This window comes from Mesocricetus auratus, unplaced genomic scaffold (genome assembly GCF_017639785.1).
Source record: "Mesocricetus auratus isolate SY011 unplaced genomic scaffold, BCM_Maur_2.0 Super-Scaffold_4256, whole genome shotgun sequence".
In the NCBI taxonomy this organism is placed as follows: Eukaryota; Metazoa; Chordata; class Mammalia; order Rodentia; family Cricetidae; genus Mesocricetus; species Mesocricetus auratus.
Genome location: NW_024429182.1, coordinates 83,128,753 through 83,152,156, shown reverse-complemented (window position 1 = coordinate 83,152,156; position 23,404 = coordinate 83,128,753). Strand labels below are relative to the sequence as shown.

At 39.2% G+C, this 23,404-nt stretch overlaps 1 protein-coding gene across 6 annotated transcripts in view; it reads right to left on the bottom strand.

Moving 5' to 3' along the window:
- The window catches only part of Sox6 (SRY-box transcription factor 6), a 540,675-nt gene that overhangs the window by 487,390 nt on the left and 29,881 nt on the right, over positions 1 to 23,404 (bottom strand). The window contains exon 1 of one of the 6 annotated variants that reach the window (XM_040755978.1): positions 4,399 to 4,502. The exons of the other annotated variants lie outside the window; for them this stretch is intronic. The gene's annotated coding sequence lies outside the window, so the exon portion shown is untranslated. Of the gene's footprint in view, positions 1 to 4,398; positions 4,503 to 23,404 lie in introns of those variants that run through there. 6 annotated transcript variants of the gene reach the window in all.

The window sequence follows — 23,404 nt, the reverse complement described above, 5'->3', positions numbered from 1 at the left end:
AGAATTCTACCAGATATTCAAAGAAGAGCTAGTACCAATACTCCTCAAACTGTTAACACAATAGAAGCAGAAGCGACATTACCAAACTCCTTTTATGAGGCTACAATTACCTTGGTACCCAAGCCACACAAAGACACAACTAAGAAAGAGATCTATAGATGAATATCCCTCATGAACATTGATGCAAAAATACTCAATAAAATACTGGCAAATTAGCCGGGTGGTGGGGGAACACGCCTTTAATCCCAGCACTTGGGAGGCAGAGGCAGGCAGATCTCCGTGAGTTCAAGGCTGGGCTGGACCAACAGCCTCCAAAACAATACAGAGAAACCCTGTCTCATAAAAACAAAAAACAAAAAAAAATACTGGCAAATTGAATCCAAGAACACATCAGAAAAATCATCCACCATGATCAAGTAGGCTTCACACCAGGGATGCAGGGATGGTTCAATATACAAAAATCAATCAGTATAATCCACTATTAAACAAACTGCAAAAGAAAAACCACATGATCATCTCACTAGATGCTGAAAAATACTTTGACAAAATCCAATACCCCTTCATGATAAAGGTCTTGGAGAGATTAGGGATAACTGGAACATGCCTAACATAATAAAAGCAATATACATTAAACTAACAGCCAACATCAAACTAAATGGAGAGAAAACATGATTGCTCTAAAATCAGGAACAAGACAAGGTTGTCCACTCTCTCCATATCTCTTCAATATTGAACTTGAAGGTCTAGCTAGATCAATAAGACAACAAAAGGAGATCAAGGGGATACAAATTGCAAAGGAAGAAGTTAGACTTTCACTCTTTGCAGATGATATGATAGTTCATATAAGTCACCCAAAAAAGTCTACCAGGGAACTCCTCTGATAAACACCTTCAGCAAAATGACAGGATACAAGATTAACTCAAAAAAATCAGTAGCCCTACTATATACAGATGATAAATGGGCTGAGAAAGAAATCAGAGAAACATCACCCTTTATAATAGCCACAAACAACATAAAATATCTTGGGGTAACGCTAACCAAACAAGTAAAAGACCTGAATAACAAGAACTTTGAGTCTTTAAAGAAAGAAATTAAAGAAGATACCAGAAAATGAAAGTTCTCCCATGCTCTTGGATAGGTAGGATCAACATAGTAGAAATGGCAATCTTGCCAAAAGCTATCTACAGATTCAATGCAATCTCCATCAAAATTCCAGAACACTTCTTCACAGACCTTGAAAGAACAATAATCAACTTTATATGGAAAAACGAAAGACCCAGGATAGCCAAAATAACCCTGCACAGTAAAGGAACTTCAAGCTCTCTTATAGAGCTATAGTATTGAAAACAGCTTAGTATTGGCACAAAATTAGACAAGTAGACCGACGGAATTAAAAACCCTGATATTAACCCACACACCTACAAACACCTGATTTTTGACACTCCTTCACTGCTGGTAGGAGTGACAACTTGTACAGCCACTTTGGAAATCAGTATGGAGATTTCTCAGGAAAATGGGAATCAGTCTACCACAAGATCCAGCAATTCCACTCTCAGGCATATACCCAAAAGATGCACATTCATACAACTAGGATGTCTGTTCCACTATGTTCATAGCAGCATTATTTGTAATAGCCAGAACCTGAAAGCAACCTAGATGCCCCTCAACAGAAGAATGGATAGAGAATATGTGGTACATTTACACAATGGAGTACTACTCAGTGGAAAAAAACAATGGAATCTTGAAATTCGCAGGCAAATGGATGGCACTAGAAGAAACCATCCTGAGTGAGGTAACCCAGTCACAAAAAGAGAAACATGGTATGTACTCACTCATTTATGGATTTTAGACATGAATCAGGGGAGTGCCAGCATACAATCCCACTGCCAGAGAGTCTAGGAAACAGAACCTTCATCTGGAGACTGATAAAAGCAGACAAACACTGAACTGAGCTCCTGGAATCCAGTGTCAGAAAGAGAGAACTGATGGGCAAAGGAGTTAAGACCAGGCTGGTTTAGCCCACAGAAACAGTTGACCTGAACAAGGGAGAGCTCTTGGACCCCAGATTGATGGCTGTGTGGAAAGTATGGGACTGACCCAGACCCCCCTGAATGTGGGTGTTAGTGAGGAGGCCTAGGGAATCTATGGGGCCTTAGGTATTATTTTTTTTTGGTTTTTTGAGACAGGGTTTCTCTGTATTGTTTTGGAGGCACTCCTGGAACTTGCTCTGTAGACCATGATGGCCTCAACTCACAGAGATCCGCCTGCCTCTGCCTCCCAAGTGCTAGGATTAAAGGTGTGCACCACCAACACCCCGCCTTGGGTATTATTTATCCCTGGAATACAAATAGACTTTGAGTGCCCATGCCACAATATGGGAGGCTCTCTCAGCCAGGACTCTTGGGGGAGGGCCTAGTCCCTGCCCTGGATGAAATGACAGTCACTGGAGATCCACCATGGAGGGCCTCACTCTCCCTGGGAATCTGAGTGGAGATTGTGTGGGGGACTGGGGGAGCTGGTGGGGAGGGTAGGGGAGGAGGGGATGGAGAGGGAGCTGGGATTTACATGTGAAACAAGATTGTTTCTAACCTAAATAAAAAATAATAATTTTAAAAAACTCAAGAAGCTAGTCTCCAAAACACCAAATAATCCAATTAAAAAGTGGGGTACAGAACTAGAGAATTCTCAATTGAAGAGTCTAAAATGACTGAGAGACACTTAAGAAAGTGTTCAACATCCTTAGCCATCAGGGAAATGCAAATGAAAACAACTCTGAGATACCATCTCACTCCTGTCAGAATGGCTAAAATCAAAAACACTAATGACAGTTTATGCTGGAGAGGATGTGGAGAAAGGGGAACACTCCTCCACTGCTGGTGGGAATGCAAACTCATACAGCCACTTTGGAAATCAGTATGGGATTCCTCAGGAAAATGGGAATCAGTCTACCACAAGATCCAGCAATTCCACTCTCAGGCATATACCCAAAAGATGCACATTCATACAACTAGGATGTCTGTTCCACTATGTTCATAGCAGCATTATTTGTAATAGCCAGAACCTGAAAGCAACCTAGATGCCCCTCAACAGAAGAATGGATAGAGAATATGTGGTACATTTACACAATGGAGTACTACTCAGTGGAAAAAAACAATGGAATCTTGAAATTCGCAGGCAAATGGATGGCACTAGAAGAAACCATCCTGAGTGAGGTAACCCAGCCACAAACATGGTATGTACTCACTAATATATGGATTTTAGACATGGGGCAGAGGATTGCCAACCTACAATCCACACTGCCAGACAGGCTGGGAAACAGGGAGGACGTTAAGAGAGATTTGTGTGGTACCCTGGAAAGGGAAGGGGACAGGATCTCCTGAGTGGATTGGCAGCATGGGGGGAGGGGAGAAGAAGCTATAAGAAACAGAGGGGGAGAAGAGGAGAGGAGGACATGGAGGAGCAGGAAGGTTGAGTTGGGGGAAGAACAAAGGAGAGCAGGATGAGAGATACCATAATAGAGGGAGCCATTATAGGGAGGAGAGATCTGGCACTAGGGAGATTTCCAGAGATCTACAAGGATGACACCAACTGGCAATCTAAGCAATAATGGAAAGGCTATCTTAAATGCCCTTCCCCAATAATGAGATTGATGACTACCTTATATGCCATCCAGAGCTTTCATCCAGTGGCTGCTGGAAGCAGAAACAGACACCCACAGCTAACACTGAACTCCTGGAACCCAGGTGCAGAGAGGGAGGAGTGATGAACAAAGAGGTTAAGACCAGTCTGGTGAAACCCAGAGAAACAGGTGATCTGAACAAGGGGGAGCTCATCAGAATGATGGCTGAGAGGCCAGCATGGGACTGATCCAGACCCCCTCGATGTGGGTGTCAGTAAAGAGACCTCAGCAATCTATGGGGCCTCAGGTAGTAGATCAGTATTTATCCCTGGCATAAAAATGGACTTTGGGAGCCCATTCCACATAAAGGGATACTCTCTCAGTCTAGACACAAAGGAAGGGCCTAGCCACTGCCCTGAATGAAATGACAGACCCTGGAGATCCACCATGGAGGGCCTCACCCTCCTTGGGGAGTGGAGGGGGGATAGGTAGGGGGCTGGTGGGGAGCTGGGGAGGAGGGGAGGGAGAGGGAGCTGGGATTGACATGTGAAGCAGGCTTGTTTCGAAGTTAAATTAAAAAAATTAAAAAAAAAGAAAATTCCATCCCCCATCATTCTGTAATTACCCTTTACCCATACATGATTTTTTAGGTGACTAACACAAATATCCTCATTTATCACCTGAAATATTACCTGTATAATTCCAAACTATAACATTGGCAACAGCCTTATTTTTAAGTTATAAACAATAATATCAGTAATATTATAATAATCTCTTACAAGGCCATGGAAGTCTTTCCTGTCTTACACAGCACAAGAATTGCCCCTTTTTCAGACCAAAGTATCATCATTGTATTTGAGGTAACAAAGAGACCCCACAGCCCTTTTGTTACAGAGCTACATCACAATGACTTACAAAGGCCAGCTTGGTGACAAGATGAGCTCCAATCAACTAAAGATCCCTGCACATTCACATGCTGGATCTGCCCTTTAACAACTCAAAGCACAATTTCAAAAATCAGCCAACATCTTAAATATTTTTCTACACAGGCTTTCTAACTATCAAGAACATGTGAGTCCTCTTCACTTCACCAGATGCTCAGGGAAGAAGTTAATAACCTCAGGAACTGGAGAAGCAAGAAGAAGCATCTAGAAGACTTCCTCAGGTTGCAGAGTATAGCACAGAAAGCTCTATAAACTAACACAGCTGGGGGAAGAAAAAAAGATATCAAGTTGTTTATTCTCAACTCTCCAACCCCCTGCCCTCATAACCAGGTATAGACTTTACCTGAAAAAGTTGTCTTCTAACACATAAAAATGTTTTGATCTTTCATCTGCTCAGCACTCCAGAAAGACATCCAACCCATTACCCTGTCTTCACGAAATTCAGGAATTGCCCACATGCCTTTCAAGTCCTACTGAGGAGAAAGAATCAAGTTCTTTAATGAAGTTATTAACTGGGCACTATAAGCAGTACTCTGCAGCTAGGAATTTCTTACATGTACCTTTGTGAATTTGTGTTCATAGCAGAAGCTCCAGATTTCCAACCTTCTAAGACTGAAGGGCTGCACTCTGGTCAACTGAAAAGGCAAGGCCCTTGCTTCAGCTATGATTATACAAAGATTTAAGCTCAGGGACTTATGGAAGGTGTTGTGAAGGCTAACCCTGTGAGCAAACCAGCCTGTAGCAATGTGTGCCCTCTCCTGTTTAAACAGCAAGAGTTCTCAGCTAAATAGCAGCCCTCCTTTCAGAGTGAAAAACAAAGCCTTCTCACAGTGCTTGCATTTGTGATACATCTGTAAAAAGTGGCTTTTTTAGCATCAGAAAGCATTTTAATTGTAGTAAACTGAACAATGCTGAAATTGTTTGAAGAGGAGATTAAATTTAATGAAATTCACAAACAACCCCTTTTAGAAAGTAACAACAATTTTTGAACATTAAAGAGGAGCTCATTATATCAAGACAGCTCCACTGTGAAAAGCGGTCTGACTTCAATCACTGCATATCCACATGTTAATGAACTTCTGTGTAAAAGCAGGCACTGAGAGGGAAGTAATAGAAACACTGGCTCCGTGCGTATTTGCAAGAGGAAAGTCTCCTTTAATCAATAAAACACCTTCTCCCATGCACCTCAGGACTATCTGAGACTCTTTCAAAGGACACAAAAGGAAGATGCTACTTGAAAGTTTCCTTAAGACATTACACAGCTTGCTTTTTCTTCAGGATTTACTTGCTGTCAGCACCCTGGCTCCAAAGACTTTCAAGTTCCAACAGACACAGCCTTGTACATACTTCATTGCCATCAGTTCATGGCTGCCCCTAATCAAACAGACAAATCTGAAACTGAAGAATGAGAGACAACCAGTGACCTTTGATTAGGACCATGAGCCTCCATTGTAATAAATGACCCATTCATTGCTTTCTGGGACCAACAAGGAAGCTTGTTACTGACTGAAAGATGTCACAAGCAGACATATACCCTCGCAATGATTTACATCAGTAACCATTTCATTTACAGCAAGTGGCACCAGATGTTTTAAAAATAACCAAAACAGAGAAAAAGTTTTCTACATAGATTTTAGACATAAATCTGGGGAGTGCCAGCCTACAATCCCATGGCCAGAGAGTCTGGGAAACAGAAACTTCATTCAGTGGCTGATGGAAGAAGAGGCACACTCCCATAGCTAAGCACTGAGCTGAACTCAAGAAAGCCAGTAACAGAGAGGGAGGACTGATGACCAAAGGGTTTAAGACTGGGCTGGTTTAACCCCCAGAAACAGCTGACCTGACAAAGGTTAACTTTTGAATCCCAGGCATCAGCCTGGGAATCCAGCATGGGACTGATCAAGACCCCCTGAATGTGGGTGTCAGTGAGGAGGCCTAGGTAATTTATTGAGCCTTGGGCAGTAGATCAGTACTCATCCCGAGTATACACACGGACTTTAGACTCCCATCCAACAATGTGAGATGCACTCTCACCCTGAACTCCTGGGGGAGGGTCTAGGCCCTGCCCTATATGAAATGACAGACTATGGACACCCCCATGGAGGGCCTCACCCTCCCTGGGGAAATGAGGGGATAATGGGGGGTTGGGGGAGGGCACGGGAGGAGGGGAGGGAAAGGGAGAGGGACCTGGAACTGACTTGTGAAGCAACCTTGTTTCTAATCTAAATTTAAACTTAAAAATAAATTAAAAAAAGAGCAAGGTGTGTATAAAAATGACAAAACAAAAAGAAGCCTGAATGTATGTATGCTATATATTTTAAATTAGCATATAAATACAATAAAATACATCTGTACAAGCTAGTATAAGTTAAAAAAATAACCAAAACAGAGAAAAAGTTTTCTACCTTGCAAATAAATGAACTATTTTACCCCCAGTTCTCATCTATTTGCTATTGCATTTCAGGCCTTATTAACTGTATTATGCTAATCTTGTTGCTATTACTTAGAGTCTAAGGAATGCTGGCAATATTTCCTTTTGAGCCTCTGACTTTCCTAGGCTATTAGTGCACCAGTCATATACATGCCCATAAAGTTTATTTTAATTAAAGCAAAGTTTTGAATCTTAAGTTTATTTTTGCCTTGCCTTTATAATGTTCCCTGCCAAGAAAAAAGGGGGGGTGGATTTTCACACTACAGCCATACTTAGATGTTTTGATGGCAAATATCAGGCTGCCCTTAATAACAACCGCTGAAGAGAATAAAAACCAAGCTCAATTATGATTTAGGTACTGGGTGTAGAGACAGTGTGGGAAATTTTTCAAAGCAAACCCATCATAAATGTGTTAGAATCACACAAAGGAACTGTTAAAGTGAGTTAAAATGAAAAGTTGGAATGAGTGGGACTCTATAGCTCTGTAGCACATACACATTATAGACAGTTCAGTACACCACATTAAAACATTCTAGCTCTAACACTGGGAGGTGGGGGCAGAGGCAGGCAGATCTCCGTGAGTCTGAGGCCAGCCTGGTCTACAGAATAAGTTACAGAACATGCAGCACTACACAGAGAAATTCTGTCTCGAAACAAACAAAACCAAAATTCATTCCAATTCCTATTCTAAACCTTCAAGCATATCCTCTTCCCCTTAAAACTATCCATCCAAAGAAGTGAGACAGTTGTGCTAAGTGGGAACCCAGCTAATGTCCCCAAAGTCTACAGAAAGGGAAAGCCAACATCATTGTGACCAAGAGAAAAGCTTTACGGCTTTTGCCAATCTCCACATGGTCAATGCCAAGATCTGGCTCTCAGGCATCCCAATAAACAGGGTCAAGGAAGCTGTAGAGCAAAATATTGAATGGAAAAAGTAATGTTCTCTTTGGGTACTCTAATAAATTGTCAGTAAAACAAAAAATGAAGAGTTTTAGAACTGGAAAGTACTGTAACTGAAATAAAACATTCAATAGGGTTTGATTAGAATGACAAAGACTGAGAGATCAGTGCTTCTTACAGAAAACAGTAGAATATATCCAATCTAAGCAACAGAGACATCTTAGGCTCCAAAAAGACAAGCCAAGGCTCAGGAACCTTTGGGACTGTAGCAAAAGATGTAACATTCATGTCATCAGAGTCCTGGGGAACAAGAGAAGGATGAGCTAGAAAGGTACCCAAAGTAATGATGGTTCATCCAAAATTTGGCCAAACAGAGTCAAGAAACTGAGGAGAGCCCATGCAGGATACTCTGAAAGAAATATGCCCCAAGACACATCATAACTAAACTTCTGAAAAAGAAAAACTCTTGAAAACACCCAAATAAAAATACCATCTCAGTTACAGGGAAACAATTCACATGGGAGCAGATTTCTCATCAAAAACCATCAGAGCCAGAAGGAAGTGGCACGATATTTTTCAAGTGTTGAAAGACAGCCAAAATCCTACACAGTGAAAACATTCTTCAGGAATGTGGGTGAAATATAAACTTTTCTCAGAAGAAAAAATGAAGATTTTATCCAAAGCAAGATCACAAACAAAGAATGTAGAAGGAAGTTCTTCAAGCAGAAAGGGCACCAAAACTGAAAGATCAGGAAGAGGGGGCCAGAGCAGGTAGTTTAGTGGTAAAATATTTGGCTAACATGCATTTTGACTAGCAGGCCATGAGTTCAATCCTGGGATGGAGCAAGAGAGGGAAACAAAGAAAACATCAGTAAATCAATCAACTTTCCTTCTTTCTCCTTTTGAGTTTCCTAGATTATATAAGCACATTGTCCAAGGGTATAACTTAAGTAGAGAAAATATTAAAGCCACCGTTCATTACAAACAGCAAAGTAATGAGACATATGGTCCCCATTCTACTTGGACTAGTACAATCACTGTCCTATCGGTAATAACACCAGAAGCACAAAAAGGACATGGAACTCAACTAATGATTAACAAACAGAAAATAATAAAAATTTACAGAATTCTCCATCCAGCCACACGATACCCATTCTTTGTAAGTGTCCCAAGATCACACACCATGACACACTACAAACTGCTTTAAAATGAACCACAAGGGAGATGACTCAGTCAGTTCACAGGGATCCTAGTTCAATCTCTAGAATCCACATTAAAAAAAAAAAAAAGAAAAAGTCAAATGACTATGATAGATTTGATAAGAAGCAGGGGAAGGGGTACATGGAAGGGATCAGAGAAATGGGTTATGATATAATTATATTTTAATTAAATAAAAAACTTGAAGGGAACTGGGTGGTGGTGGCATGCACCTTTGATCCCAGCACTCAGGATACAAAGGCAGGTGGATCTCTGAGTTCAAGGCCAGCCTGTACTACATAGTGAGTTCAGAACAGCCAGGGATACACAGAGAAACCCTGTCTCAAAAAAAGAAAATAAACTTGAACAGAAAAAAATCCAGAGAAGGTGTTGGACACTTGTAATCCCAGCACTCAGGAGGCAGAAACAGGCAGATCCCTAGTGCTCCTGGCCAGCAAGACTAGCCTACCTTGAAAGTTTCAGGTCAATGAGAGATCCTTTCTCAAAAACAGGATGTACAACTCCTGAGCAATGATAGCCAAAGTTACCCTCTCTGGGCACACACACACACACACACACACACACACACACACACACACACACACACACACACTAATTTTGAAGAAATAGTACACAGCATGTTCTCTGACCAACATGAAAACAAACCAGAAATCAATAGCAGAATAACAAATCCTTAGAAACTATGCAATGTATAGGTCAAAAGTGAAATCTCAAAATAAGCAAAAAATTCAATGAACTAAAAGAAAATGAAAACATACCAATGTGTGTGGGGTAGAGTTAACTCAAGGCCAAACAGGACAGCTATAGCACTGAATGCACACATAAAGCAAGAAGTCTCCATCAGTAACTATTACTTCAAGAATCCAGAGAAAAGGGGCAATATTACCCAAAAGAAGCAAGAGAGAAAAATGCAATAAAATTAAAAAGAGAAAAATAATATCTAGGAAAAAATTAATGGAACAAGGCTCAACAATAAGGTACTTGTAGAACATGCAAGAGACCAATACCCTACATGCAAAAATAATGGTAATCCTTATAATAATCAAGCAAACAATTGTTTTTTAATTGTCAATAAAATTAACAAGCCTTTATCAAAACTGATAGAAAGAGATGAATTGCAAACCAGAGACATCCGCCCCACATTGAGATGAAGGAGATGTAAGTGACGAGAGGGTGAGCTCTATACGCACATCTTTGGCCACTTGGATGAACTGAAGCACTCCCTGCACCACAATACAACTCATATAAAGTGAAACACTTTCAACAGTTCTGTAACTTTTAGAGAAGTTAAACTGACAAATTTAAATACTTCCCAAAAGAAATCTCCAGGCCCAAATATCTGTCCAAATGTCGAATAAACAATGGCAGCAACTCTACATAATCTCATCCATAAAACAGCAAGAAATACAGCCTAGGGCATTCATGGCGCTGATACTAAAACAAACACCAAAAATCACAGAAAAATCATCACAAAAAATAAAAAGGTTCCAGCCAATATCTCTCAAACATCCTTGTCTTTGCATTTAAAAGGCCTACCCAGCTACACAAAGCTAACAACCTTAGTTCATGAGTTCAGATCCCAAAACCCATGTAAAAGCCTAGTGTGGTAATGCAGGTGTCTGCCATGCCAAAGCACCCCACCAGAAGATTCAGAAAACTGAGACCAGAGAACCAGGGAAGGAAACTTGCAGGCCAGCTAGACTAGCCCACACACAATAACCAAGGAGGTCCTTGCCTCACACAATGTGAGAGACACAGGCTAATACTACACTGTGGCACATGCATGTCCCCACCACACACACACAGACTCATCACATGCACCATGTTTAATATTTCAATCATTAAACAAGCATCAGTGATAATGTAATATACTGTCTCTCTTCTTAATGGACAAAAACAATTATAAAGCAAATGAAATAAAATAACCAGCAGGGGAAATGATTCCAATACAATAAATATCAGTTAAAATAGCTCATGTGGACAAAAGCTTTTTTAAGTGTGCAAAGAGGCACCAACAGTATAAGAGCCGCTGATTAAGAGTACTGGCTCTGGGTTTCACCAGCCCAGTCTTGACCCCTTTGCTCATCACTCCTCCCTCTCTGTCACTGGGTTCCAGGAGTACTGGCTCTTCAGATTGTTCAGAGCAACCTAAGACAAAAATCAGAATCCTGAAGTATAGCTACATCTCCTTCAGCCCATTTTCAAAGGCCTGTAAGACTAAAAAGAACATTGCCAGTCTCTAAAATATTTTTCATATATCCTAGGAGAGTTAGAATCGTGCTCTTGTGACAGTAAACCCTGAAGAATGAACTATCAATGTAGCATTGAGATATATTCAGCCCGAGGAATCTTTAGGAAATGGGGTCATTCCTGCTGAGAGAAAATAGTAGACTGAGCCTTTAAACCTAGTATATTCCACCATATCCAGAGTTCAACAAAACTATGCTATTGTTTAGGGGGCTCTCCATCACTCTCCCTTCAAGAAATAGACATAGCAAAGGAAGAGGAAGGAATGTGGAGAAAGACAAGTAACACAAGATGTTTCTAAAAGTCATATGAAAACCTATACCTGTAGAAGCTTCAGTACACACATACACACACACTGGAGGGAGGGAGAGAATTAAGATGGAGTTACTCCATACAGCCAATAATGACCCTACCTATTAGGTAAAACAATGCCCTCACCTATTATGTAAAAACCCAGTAACAGGAGCAGATTTCCTTTTTTGGAATTGTTGCCCAATGGGATCCCATAAAACCCCAAAACATTTCAGGCTATTGTCAATGCTCTTGGATACCCTCCAGAACTTGATGCTAAACCCATCAGCCCATACTTGAGTTGTTGAACGTGGACAAATAAGATGATAACGATCTATAAGCTTCATTCCTACTTCTTAACTTTCATAATGCTGGAAGGTGCTATGTATGCTACCAATTAGAAAAGTTATCATCCTTGCATAGTGGTGGCACTTGTCTTTAATCCCAGCACATGCAAAGGCAAGCAGATCTCTGTGAGTTTGAGGCCAGCCTGTTCTACAAAGCTAGTTCCAGGATAGCCAGGGCTACATAGGGAAACCTTGTCTTGAAAAACCAAAAAAAGAAGGAGGGAGGGAGGGAGGGAGGGAGGGAGGGAGGGAGGGAGAGAGGGAAAGATATCAACAGTACCCAGCTATGAACCTACAAGCTACAATAATGACTGGCTTGACAAGATTGTCCATTAGTGCAGTAGTGGCATAAACATTTCTGATTGAATTTAAGTCCCACTCTACGAGATGAAAGCCATACTTGGTACCATTGTTGGGCCAAGAATCTATGGCTAGCCACGTCATAGGCCTTAAGAGAAAACCTGCTACTATTATTCTACCAAGACATAGTATTAAACTTTTAATGACCCAAACTTTTAATTTACCCATAGATTTACTGTATTTCTTAATTCTCATCAGAGTAGCTTCTGTTTGCAGTAGATGGCTATTAACATGTATCCACAACTGGCCTAGGTTCAAAGAATAAGAGGCTTCGGAATGCTCAGCCCTAAAGAAAGCACATATACTGCTCTTCCTCCTCCCAAGACTTGGGGAATTATTATTGAAGAAGGGACAGAAAGAGTGTAAGGGCCAGAGGTGATGGATGACTACAAGGAAACGACCTCTAGACACGATGTGGCAGTTGTACATATGAATTCACAGGGTTTGTCAGAATGCACAAAATGTGTGCAAACCCAAGCCAGACTAAATCCCAGCATGGAGACAGGAGTCCTGCACCCAGCCAAGAAGTTTGGGTGGAGATTCTTTCCAAGAGTGCAGCCTCTACTAAGTCAACCATGCTCTAGTGGAAGGTCACATAGCCAAGAATATTTGGGAAGCACAAATTGGTTCCAATGTTTTTTTTAAGACTACAAAGTTGAATGTGTAGATAATGGGGCAGACACGAGAAGACTTTGGGGAGGGATGTGAATATAATCAAAATACATAAAATTCTCAAAAGACTAAAAACGTTTTAAATAACAATAATATAAATTCAGAAAATAAGAAATAAGATATCAAATGCAGTTAACACATTCATTAATGTGTCAATAATTATTTTAATAGAAAGTAAGTTGATTAACATGTAGAGAAGTTGAAAGCTTCATACACTGCTGGTAGGAATGCAAAAAAGGTACAGCCACAGGGGCAAATAGTATAGTACTTCCTCAGAAAGTTAAACAGAATTGTCACATGTCCTAAAAGCTCTATTGCTGTGAACATAAACAAAACACTGAAAGTGGGTGTCCAACCAAAAATTTGCACACATGGATATTCATAGCTACAATACATGCAAAAGTCAGTACACAGAAACAATTCACATGTGTCCACACATGCAAGGAAATATTACTAAGTCTTTAAAAGAAGTATTGACAGGTGTTGCAACATTCATAGACCTAGAAACACTGTGAAAAAACAGCCATGAACAAAAGGTTATAAATTCAATGATTGTATTTTTTATGAAATTATCAGCAGTAAATCTATCATAGAGTCAGAAAGCAGATTAGTGACTACCAAGTACTAGGGAATAAAGAGAAACAATCGATTGACCAGTTTCCTTTCCAGGTGATAAAATGGTCTGGGACCATATGTGCATGGCAGCTGTACAACATGTGAATATAGTAAATGCCACTGAATCAGACAGTTCTATACTGTATAAATTTTACTCACAAATTTTTTGCACCATGAAATTAATAACATATTGATCTAGTGCCACTTAAGATCAATGAAAATTCATATGACATACATAAAAATAATACTGGAGAGCCTTTCACTTAGTCAAAATTAATATTCTCTCCCAAGTGCCCCTACAATCCTTTGTCCACTGTCCTATAAAAAAAATCCCATAGCATAGTAAATAGCATGCTGATGGCTTTCACACTGCCCCGCTCCCTTCAGCTACCTTTTACCTCTCTCTGCCTTCCTCACTCCTCAGTCTGTCTTTTCCCACTCCCTGGTGGTATACACTTTTTAGTCTTTATGTTTATGTCCTCAGAGCCTGGCAGTGTGGATGCTCACTAAGTCTGCCAAGTGAAGGGAAGGAGAAACAAATCCATGCCTGTGGCCATCAATCAGAGAGGTAAGCAGTCATTATCAGGTTTCCTTCTGCATTTTGAGGGGGGATTTGTTACACTAAATGGACTCTAATCCTGAGAATTTGGCCATTCATTTTTTTAACATGCCAAATGATTGTAAACTTTAAAAACTTTGTAAAATTCTTAGAACAATCTGAAATTTAAGTTAATGTCAATCTTTTTAATTTTTAAATAAGTAAATGCATCTGAGCACCATTTTGAAAGAACTAAAAGAGAAATAGCAGTAAAAATGGAGAGTTCACTTTACCCACTCTTGTCCCCTTAAAAGGCAAGGAAATGTGAATATTAGTCAGAACAAGTATCTTTTAAATTTTCTATCAAATTATGTGTTAAGAAAAAATACTTTAAACATGAGTATTATATAAAATAATGATATAGTCATTCTTTTAACTGAATTTTAACATAAAATTTAAAATTATAAATTTTGCTTCTTAGATATAGCAATGTACCAGCTTCTTAATGAGACTACTTAAATGATCTTGTTTATTTTACTTTGTATGGTATGCAAAATAAAGTATAATTTGGATGTTTGTTCTACACAAAAAGAAAACATGACTTACTTCAAAATAAACTTAAACTAAATACAATGTTCGAGGGGGTTTTAATATACATATATATGCATGAGTGTATGTCACATGCATGTTTATATGTCAGGTGGCCTAGACCCATCTGTCTAGGTGGTGCTAGGAACCAAACTCAGGTTCTTTAGAGCAGCAAGTGTTCTTAACCACTTTCAGTCAAGTACTCTTACGCCATCGCTCTAGTCCCCAATGTTGAGATTTTTCAATTCACACCTCAGTAGCTCTGTAATATTTTATTTTGAGTTTTAGATGAACTGTCACTATTAGATTTCCTGGAATTTACTGGACATATTACCAATAGTGCCATTGGAGTGTATTAACCTCTGGTCCAGAGATTTGTAAAAATTTGCCAAGAAATACCTAATTCTGAGACCTTAAATGCATTATATTTTCAGCTGAAAGGTAAGAACTTTCCATCTTTTTAGACTCCTCCCCACCCCTGTCACTTATCAAATAGCATGGAAAACTTGGTCTCTATCACATGGCCTGTTTTCTAGTGTAATTTTCAAGTCATTTTTCCTGCTGGCCATTAAAAGCAAACAAAGAGAATGTGTTGATTGTAAAAACTGTACTACATAGAAAACTAGGCTTCTTGATTTTTAGTGGAGAAAAATTCTGAATTCATTTCCTTTACTAAGTTTGACCACTCACTGTGAAAACATTCAAATAATACAAATATGAAAACAAAACAGAAGCAGAAGCAAGCCATCCACCCTGAGAAGGCACAGTCCAAATTCAATCTGGCCTTTAAGGTGCTTGGTTTGCTTTGGTGTGATTTGGGTTTTGAGATGGTATCACCTATCCCAGGCTAGCCTCAAATTCACTAATAGCAAAGGAAAACCTTTAACTTCTAATCTTCCTGCTCCCTCCACCCTCCCAAGTACTGGGGTTACAGGTGTGTCAGCATTCCAGGTTTTTGCAGTGCTGGGGATCCAATTAGGACCTTGTGCGTGGCCAGCAAGCACTATACTGACTAGATACATCCCCAGGCCAGGAAGACCTTGAAGGTTTTGTTCAGAAGTTTCTTTGCTGAACTCCTCCTGCAGCTGATTTTGTTCTCTCTCATCTCAGGAGGTGTACACTCACATACTGCCGAACAACTTCCTGTATCTTAATGTTAAGTTCTTTGTGTTCAGAGACACACTATTTTCTGTCCCCATGACAGCTGGCAATATTCAGCCCCTGATAAGTACTTGTTGATTAGAAGGATTATTTAAGACATATTTAAAATGAATATTGATAGATTCAATAGGGATTTCTTGTTCCTGGAGGGATTTGGTAGACAGATTCTTTTTTCTACAATGGCAACTATGTTTCCTGAATTATAAATTTAGTCTCTAAATGTATATCATGAAAGCCTTTACTTAAACGCATGCTTTTCCTTCTGATGTCCCTCTGCAGCCCCTCCTAGGAAATGCTGACTTCACCCACAAACACTTGGAACACTACTATTTTCTTTATGGCAGACATTTCTCAAAGTTTATTTCCAAAGACACTTTTTAAAATAAATGTAAAGCTTCAAGACATAATCCTACCACACCAGGTCAAATAAATTCTTTTCCCTTCTATCTCTGAAAGCACAGCTCCATTCTTCCAGTATCTTCTTTCTGTTCACTAAGATACTGTTTGGCTTGTTCTTTTGTATCTGACACGGCTTTATTTCTAGATTGTGTTCCTCCTCTCTGGTGTTCCGCAGCCTCCTAGGACAGTGCCTAGTAAGCAGCACTTTGAAACTCTTACACTGGATAGTTAAGGCGACCCTTCCATCTGGTGATGTACAGTTAGGACTTTTCCATCTGCTCAGGCCAGTTTTACAGGCATTGTAACTTACCAGACTTTAAAGTACTTTTTAAACCATTCACATAAGCTAAAGTGCTTTTACCTTGCTTCAGTGTCCTATGCTGCAGAACAAACTCTTCAGTCCCTCCATCTGTCAGTTGGAGTGGAAGTATTAGAAACATCCAACACACTGATGTCACATCTAAGCATCTTATGAAACCTTGCCCATCCATAGAACTTTGTGGCTGTGATCCTTCACAGCATTGTAAACAAGGATTTGAATTGAGACAATACTGAAAATACTATTTTTCTATATAATTGATTACTGCTTATAAATGAGTAAGCATCTATCTCAATATTCTCCCTTTTTCCTCCCAAATATTGTAATTTTGAATTATAGCACTTTTAAAAGAAAAGCACTGAATACCCTTAAACAGTTCTGAGACAGATTTTAGGTGCTTTAAGAGCTGCTAACACATTTTTCTGTGAACAAACTGATGCATCTTTCTGGGTTTTGTTATGCCAAAAATAAAAATCAAACTAAAACATTAAAAACATGAAAGCATTTTAGATAACGAAATCTCCTTCAACCTGCAGTTTAAGTTAGCACATCCTACAAGTGACAGACACACACAGCTCCTGGGGCAACAGCCTTGAACCATACTAATAGCATTAGAGGATGGAGCAGTGAAGCACAGGCCAGGGCAGGACCTTTACATTCTGCTTTCTAAGTGAGTGTTTTCATGAGTATATATTCTACATTACTCTGAAACAGAAGAAAACTATCTTAGAGCATAATCAAAAGAACAAGATCTATAAGGATTTGGGAAGGTCTTCTTCCAGATAACAGCATCAGAATTTTAATATTTAGAATAAATGTACTATGACATATCTAACTTACAGGTACCAAAAGTTGTGCTTACTACTTAACAAAAAGGTAATTCTTTGGCTGTGTTCACTTTAACATTTAGATCCCTTGCTTGGATTCTAAAAGTAATTGACATTTCATAATCTCCGTATTCATTTTAAAAAAGATAGTAATGTTACAGTCACAGAAATTCCAATTTCAACACAAAAAAAGAAACACTTAAAATCACGATGCCTCAATTATTTTTCTTAACTACAAAGCATGCTCACACAGAATTGAGTAACAATGATCCTCCACATCTCAGTGAGCTTTTCTGAAAGACAGCACTGTGATCTGATCAGACTTCAGGTCTCTTCCATGTATATAATTGTAGTAACCAAGGCTCTCCAGCTGCAGGTGTGTCTATGTTCACTCGCATCTGAAGCCTGAGTGACTGTGATTCTACCCAAGTGTGTAGTCTGGTCTTTTTAACTAACTTGCTTATTGACAAGAAGGGAGTCAGGCCACTGCAATCACTGTTCACATGTTCATGCACCCAACACTCTGTGGGGCAAACCACCCACTTTTATTTCACAAAAAGCTGTTTCTTCCTTATTCCATGATGTCTTTCTGCAAATGATCAACTATTCTGGCATTAACATAATGGCCATTTGTACTTGTTGTAGAAGTAAAACAACATAAAATTTAGCCTACAAAAAGAAAAGACTAAGTGGACAGTCCATAGATTTATCATTTTTCAACTTTCCTTTCACCATTCTAATTCTGTCTCTATCTCTTCTATTAAAGTCTAATCATATATATTTAATTTGGCTCTTTAAAATTTCAGCAGACAACTTCAGTGCAAACCCACCACTGCCCTGTTTGAAAATCTTTGATGTCACAGCATAATAGTTCCTGAAAGAACAGTGCTAATACCTAATGTAACATGAAACCAGGGCTCTGCACTGGGGCTGTCTGTTGTCAGAAGCAAGCAATCTCACTACTGCTCCCCAGAAGTGACAAGGTTAGGACCTATCTGTACAAGCATCCTGACTACCAATGGAGACTCCTTATTATCACAAAGTGGGACAACCTGCTCCATTATCTCTTTTTTGAAAACAAATGATAAATTACATGTCAGATTAAGTCAGATGATGCATTTGGCTTAATTTTGCTCTGGAGCCTCCAAGCTTCACACTAAAGAAGGCCTCTGGTGATTTCAGAAAATGAATAGAGGCTGGAAAGGGTTAGACTTCCTACTAAGAAGCAACTCAGACAAGGCATCATTTCATTACTTTAGAGCTTATAATAAGCACAATTTTCAAAGATTATATAATATATTTAGATTGGAAATCACTATGCAAACCTTTCCCTTGGGTGGCTATACATGACCAAAACATCTATTTAAGACTAGGTACTCAGACAAAGGGTCTATCCATACAGAAAAGGAAACAGTAAGGCAGTGTTAGCACAGGTGGCTAATGAAACAACCAGGACACTGATTTTCTCTTTTGCTTATTGACTAAATGAAAATATGGTAATTCCCACAATATTTCCATATTACAAAGCACCTACGAAGGGACAAATATAACACTATTTCATTATCTACCTCGGCAACTTCACTATGAAATACTTGGTATCTTTGCTCCTGTCATGACAATTCACACTGCTTATATTATTCTTTAAGCAGATAACTTTGTTTCTATTTTCTTAAAATGCTTTTCATTTCTCTTAATGTCCATGTTGCATAAGGAAAAATTAAAACTATATTGGGACACCTTAAAATAGCAAAATTAGTGGAGACTACAAGTTCACAGGGTTGGAAACTGAAGATTTTTTTTTTGAGACAGGGTTTCTCTGTGGGTTTGGAGGCTGTCCTGGAACTAGCTCTTGTAGACCAGGCTGGTCTCAAACTCACAGAGATCCACCTGCTTCTGGCTCCCAAGTGCTGGGATTAAAGGCATGCGCCACCACCTCCAAGCTAAAACTGAACATTTTTAAATATCATTTCTCTGCTAAAAATTTTTACAGATTAAATATAAGCAAACTACATAAAAAATCCTTTGTGTGTGTGTGTGCGTGTGTAACTTAATTCTAAATTCATACAAAAATGAAATAGAACAAGAGGCACTAAGATACTCTTGAAAAAATAAGAACCAGGCCAAGTGGTAACGGTGCATGCCTTTAATCTCAGCACTCAGGATCTCTGTGAGTTCGAGAACAGCCTGGTCTGAAAAATGAGTTCCAGGACAGCCAGAGCTTCAACACAGAGAAAAATCTGTCTCAAAAAAAAAAAAAGAAAAGAAAAAAAAAGAAGACATAGGTAACAACAATCTATGAGGCAACAAGACTTACTGCAATGCAAATATGAGGAAGACAGGGAGGCATGAATTCAAGCACAAACGGGCACATCAGAGGACATGAATTCAAGGACAGGCATGTCAGAGGGCACAAATGCAAGGACAGAGAGGCGAATGAGAGGACAAGAATCAAGCACAGACATATCAGAAGACATGATACAAGGACAGACAGACACTAAAAGGAGCTCAAATACAATCGTAGACACATCAGAAGACTCAAATGCAAGAACTGACCGGCACATGACTGGACAGGAATGCAGGACAGACATATCAGAGGACATGAATGCAAGCACAGATGCATCAGAAGACATGAATGCAAGGACAGACAGACACATCAGAAGACATGAATGCAAGGACAGACAGACACATCAGAAGGTGTGAATGCAAGCACAGACAGGCACAAGAGAGGACACGAATGCAAGCACAGACAGCTGCAACAGAGGACACAAAAGAGATTTTTAAAAATCTGAGGAGCAGCTGATACACAACAAAGGTAAATCGGAGAACCATGAGGGAGAGATGAATTTTAATAAATTATCTGGAACAGGCGGACATCCATAGGAGGAGAGAATGTAATATAACTGTATTTCAAACGATATGCCAAAACGAATCCTGGTTCACTGAATATCAATGTAGAACTCACTACAGATAAATTTTTGGCCTCGGATAGAGAAATATTTCAGCACAGAAAAGCACTAACCATAAGGAAAAAATATTAATAAATATTCACCTACAAAAAAACTAAAAGCATCTTCCCATCAGAAGATTCTCTACATTATAGAATGAACCAAGTGCTGGAGAGATGAATTAGTAGTTAAGAGCAGTTGATGCTCTTGCAGAGGACCTGGGTTCATGCCCCAGTGCCGACATGGTAATTTATAACTGCCTGTACTCCAGTTCCAGTGAATCCAACACTCTCTTCAGGCTTTCTTTGGTACCAGGTACATATATGGACATACACATACTTGCAGGCAAAACACTTGTACATAGTAAAATATATATAAATTAATTAAAGATTTAACTGGGTGAAATACTATAGCACATGTGAAAAGATCCTTTTCAAAATACAAAAAACTATGTGCGTACTCATTTTTAGATTGGTTAAGTATTAGAATCAACCCCACTCATAGGTCAAGCAGAAAAAAGCCTACAGTACAAAATCCCCCTTCCTCACAAACATGTTCTGTCACCTCGAAGCACTAAGTCACATCCTCTGTAATACCATTTGTTTATTTGTTTGTTTTTTGAGACAGGGGTGAGCGTGTGTGTGTGTGTGTGTGTGTGTGTGTGTGTGTGTGTGTGTGTGTGTGTGTGTGTGTGTAGCCCTAGCTGTCCTGGAACTCACTCTGTAGACTCACAAACATCCACCTGCCTTTGTCTCCGTAGTGCTGGGATAAAGGTGTGTGTCACCACTGCCATAACCATAGTTCTAAAAAGATTCCTTCTTCTGAATTAAAATATAATCTTTTTAGCTTTAAATTCCTCCAGAGAAAATGCATGATCAGAGAACTCAGACTGTAAGGAATGTCTGAAGAATTACAATATGAAGACTTGGGGATTCTTAGATTTAGAAAAAGTATATTTTGAGTCTCCTTATAATACTCTTATACTAAAGGTCTTTATCCCATTTAATGGTCTCCCTAAGATAGCATAGATTAGTTTTTAAAATGAAGAGAAAATTTTTCAGAGTGTTTAGTAACTAATTGAAATAAGCATTTAAATTAAGCAAAACAAAAGAAGGAATAAGAAGAAAGAGGGATGCTGTTTTTACAAATTTGCATTTTTAAAAACAAAATCTCAGGTACACTCAAATTACATTTTCAGATATATACATTTGGATGTATATAATCTCACTTCTTTAACTGGGAAATTAAGTAGGCATGAATCAAAAAATATTTAACCATATTATACTTTATAAAACAATAAACATGCATTGTTTTTTTACTGAAGTGTTTCCTATATTGATTCCTCATTTCTCTTCCTAGCAAAGTTTTCTTCACCATGGTCCTAGTTCTGGAGAGTCTGTGTGTCTTAACTAGTAGGAATGGGACAAAAGGGGCTCACAGCCACTGTACGCTTAGCTTTTGAATATCTACTAACTGCTTTCTAAGTTGGGATTTGTTTCTCTTAACAATTAAAGAATTGACAAAGTCCTATGCTCTCCTAGTGATTTCAGAACATTCTAGTGTCCTAACTATATAATCATGTCATTGAAACACATGAATTATAGATAGAAATTCATATATATATACATATATATAATTTAAATGCAGCAATATGGATTTATACACAATATAACCAACTAGTAAGTAGAGGGACATAAAGAAGCTTAAGCACTAGCAAATCTATCAAAATGTTTTACACTATATTAATTATATTAAGAAGTAAAAGTTTGTTTGATTAGTAAATGCCAAAAAAAGCTGAGGAAACTGTAAGACCATATAACCCAAAATAACTCACTAAAGAACGCTCAGGTGAATATAGCCAGAGAACGGCTATATGAAATGAAGACACTTGCACTGGTGCCTGAGGCAGCCAGCACAGGACAAGTCACAGTAAATAAACGGCTTATGAATTTGAGTTGGCAGCAAGATTAATGAGTCAACATTAAGAGGTGGCTTCCATTAAAGAAAAAAAAGGTTCTATTAATAGATGATTATCTAGGACAAGAAAGGTGATAATTCCTAGTACTCTATAACAGTTGTACTTAAAGTTTCAAATCCTGGCCACTATGTCTTAACAATGTCACCTAAAGTAAATTTTTTAATTCTTAAGTGCCCTTCATCTGTAAACCATAAATAATAACACATACTTCACAACGTTAAGGAAAACTTATATAATACTTGAAACATATCATCATGGAACACATAAAACACTTATTCACTTATTTTGTGCGTGTATGTGTGGGTACACATGCCATGCAGCATATCTGAAATTCAGAGGATGACTTTCAGGATTCAGCTCTTTCCTTTTACCATGTGAGTTCCAGGAGCTGAACTCAGGTTATCAGACATGGTGGCAAAGAACCTTCACTCTCTTTGGCTTAGAGCCATCAAACCAACCCAAATTCAATCAAATACTCCTGGTATTCTTTCATTAACCAGTATCTGCCAAACCCCTCTTAGGTGCCAGACACAAAATTAACTAGTGAACAGACATACAAATATCAAGTCCACCTGGAGGTTATATCCTGGTGTACAAGATGTCACATCCATCATTGCTCCCCTGTCAGCAATGGATAATCACAGGGAATCCCATCATGAAAGAGTTACTGGAACAGTCCTTCAGCTCTGAGTATATTTCACAATGTAAAGGCTGGGTTTAAAATCTGAAGAGCACTGATCTATTGCCCAGTATTTGTCCCTGGCATCCAAATGGACTTTGGGAGCCCATTCCACACTAAGGGATGCCCTCTCAGCCTGGACACATGGGGGAGGGCCTAGGCCCTGCCCTGGATAATATGACAGACTTTGGAGATCCCCCATGAAGAGCCTTACCCTCCCTGGAGAGTGGAGTGGGGGTTGGGTGGGGGTTGGGAGGGTTGGGAGGGTCCTGGAAGGAGGGGGAGGGAGAGAGAGCTGGGATTGACATGTGAAGCAAGCTTGTTTC